The sequence below is a fragment of the Limulus polyphemus genome, unplaced genomic scaffold (assembly GCF_000517525.1).
Source record: "Limulus polyphemus unplaced genomic scaffold, Limulus_polyphemus-2.1.2 Scaffold1589, whole genome shotgun sequence".
Taxonomy (NCBI): domain Eukaryota; kingdom Metazoa; phylum Arthropoda; class Merostomata; order Xiphosura; family Limulidae; genus Limulus; species Limulus polyphemus.
The window spans coordinates 53,122-56,184 of record NW_013667199.1 but is presented as its reverse complement, the minus strand read 5'-3'; the positions used below and the strand labels follow the sequence as shown (position 1 = coordinate 56,184).

Genomic DNA, 3,063 nt, shown 5'->3' with positions numbered 1-3,063 from the left:
CCCTAGATAAGATATCAAGGAAGTTCCAGACTAGAAAAAACTTTATATTGTTTGTAACTTTGTGAAACTTCTGTTTATAAATCATTGTTCGTAATAATTGTTATTGTAAATTGTACTGTTGTTTGTATATTAAAACGAATTTGTGTTAAAAACGAAGACGGTGTGTATCAATCTTGTTGGCAAATATCGTAAGTTGACTAAAATATCGGCAAATATTTAAATACTAAATCCAAAGTACAATTTAACTATTAAATTTAAATTATCAGTTAACTCGGCTTCGGACTATTCGAAATTCTAATACATAACAAGCTTTACTTAAATTATGATAACAGCCCGCCCCCACTTCCTACACCAAGTGAACATGCCCCCCCCCCCAAAAAAAAAACGCCTAGGAACCCGGGTGGGTCGTGATGCAGACCAATTTGAGAAATACTGCTTATTTTACTGGCCTTCAAATTCAGTTAATAAACAGAAAATAAAATACCTACGTATTGCAATAAGATTCCAATTCACAACAAACAACTCTGGAACTCTAAATTCGGACTTTTTTTTTTTAAAGAGTTTAAATATTCAAGATCGGATTATCTAATAACCAGAGCTGTATAATAAGTAACATATTTCATGGTAGTTCGAAGATAAAGTTAAAGTTTCTTATCACTCTTCAGCACACCTCCGAGAGATAAGCAAATAAAGCTATATACTAAACAAATGACGCATTTACGTAAGCAAAGGCTCCAATACGCGACTGACAGAAGGTAGCTGTGAACAGCGAAGGTTAAAAACTACACGTCACAAATTCACTTCTAAATATACAGCTAATTAGTAGAACTACGAGAACTAGGTGTAAGAAATAATGATTACATTACTTCTCCATCCGCAAAGCTACTTAATTCCGAGTACTTACGAGTGAAAGCAAAGAATATGTTCACTTATAATATCAACCACGCTATCTTCAACACCCATGATCATCTTTAATGATGGCCTCGAGATTTACAAACACACACACACACACAGAAAACAACGGGTAGTACTAGTAGCACACTCTCCTGATAAGTCAAGATTCTCAACGATTTCTGTAAAATACTTCAAGATTTTTACGACTGGAATTAAGTAAACGTCCAGCTATTCCTTAGTGTTCCTGTAAATTACCACTATGCACTAATGCAGTGGAAGAAGATATTTTTAAGGGTTTTACTTTATATTTACATAATTGAACACTTAACAAAATGGTATCATATCGAATTAGATATTATACACCTAGAAATATCGAAACCTTATTTTCTAACAATATCTCCACAAACTAGGGAATTCTGACGCACACACGCAGATATTCGATATCTTGTTCTACTTCTAGTAACACTTTCTCAGGAAATTTTCATGCAGAGACATCCTGTCATTTTGTTAAGTTTACACAATACCAAAAGGTTCATACAAAGATAATGATAGTGCAACAACTTATTACTAGGGGTTTTGCAGTTTTTTTTGTTTTGTTTTTTTTATTTACTTTCGAGGAACTCGGGATTTTTTTTTTTTCACATCACAGTTATCTCTGCGGTAGGGGTGGAAAGTGGTTTCGACTTAAAACAAAATATCATATTCGGCAGGAAGAAAAAAAAGCGTGACTCGAATTTAAAATACAAGTATTTCACTGTTTGGTCACATTATATAGAAATATTATCTAGGCGTAAACTCTAGCAATAATGTACAAAAATTAACTCAGTCTAACTTCTATTACTAGTATTAGTTCTAGTTCTATTTTCAAGTTAGGGGAAAACTGTTGACAATGTTACCCGTCGGCATGTTAGAGTAACTTTTTTACCAATAAAAAAAACTGTTACAATAAACACCATCATCCTTATGACATTACCTAGAACAACAACATAGTAATGGTGTTTCAACTGTTCATTCGAAAACAAAATAAAACAAGTACTTACCCTGTCGACCACGCTAGCACTAGTTTCTCTCTTCATACAGTCAGAAACGACTACGCACGTACACCTACAAGCAACAGGTATGAGACAAATATACCTAATTTGCTTCCTTTCCCGGTATTGAAACCCGTGAGTGTCTCCCCCTGTCGTCAAGAGTAATCAACCCAGTAAATAGAATATAGTGTTCATAGAATTATTCATCAACTGACAAATGGACGTATGCAACATAGAAGTCACAGTTTTAACTTTGTTTAGTTTCAAAATTTTCACCAATTCACTAAAATTGTGTAACCGCTATTAATAATCTTGTCACGTGATCTTCTATCTTCTCTAATCTCATCTAGCTGACGCACGAAAAGATTAAAATTTGATTGGATGAAACGGAATAGCTTGTCGACTAAGGATATAAGGCAATAACCAGTTGGAAGTTTCAGTTTGGGGTGAACTAAGAATATGGCCAATTCCGGTTATCTAAACCATTTACACATTTTATTTGTTTTCGATGTTTACTTTCAATGTTTATTGTAAATTTGTACAATACATTGTAGTCAAAAGACGTGATAATAACTACACGCTCATAAAAATGTCACGTGGCTTGTCATTCTCACGCACCTAGCAAACTCTGGAACTGGTAGACTGAGTAAACGTGAGCGTTAGTTTGTTATAGTCGAATGTTTATCTTAGACAGAGCATTATCAGTGAATATCTACGTGCAAATTTGGAGATTTGTTTTTACGCATCTTTGGTACAAAAAATAAAAGAGAGAGAGAGAACGAATGCGCATGGCGAAAACATTATTAACCTCCAACTCTCTTCGTTTGTGCGCAACTATGCTCCACTCATTACACAGATCGACGAGGACGCCGTGTTCATTTCTGTTGTTGCGCACATCTTTGATAGGCGCGCGATCTGGACCATGAATAAAAGTAGTTTTTAACCAGTAACAGAACCACACCTTAATTAAAGGTGGAACTTCTGGCACCATAGAGTGGTGACGATATTCCACACATTGCGCTACAAGATTATTAATTTCACATATACAGACTTATACAATTAACATAGTGTTGCGTCAGCGAGGTCACGTGACTAGTGTCACGCCACGTTTCTAGAACTATCCTGTTCCTTCGGGAGT

General features: G+C 35.1%; 1 protein-coding gene across 1 annotated transcript in view; it reads right to left on the bottom strand.

Annotated features, from left to right (window-relative positions):
* Positions 1 to 2,171, bottom strand: part of LOC106464216 (CD109 antigen-like) — a 77,309-nt gene extending 75,138 nt beyond the window's left edge. Inside the window, exon 1 of the mRNA XM_013924345.2 lies at positions 1,935 to 2,171. The gene's annotated coding sequence lies outside the window, so the exon portion shown is untranslated. The remainder of the gene's footprint in view (positions 1 to 1,934) is intronic.
* Between the last annotated feature and the right edge of the window lie 892 nt (positions 2,172 to 3,063).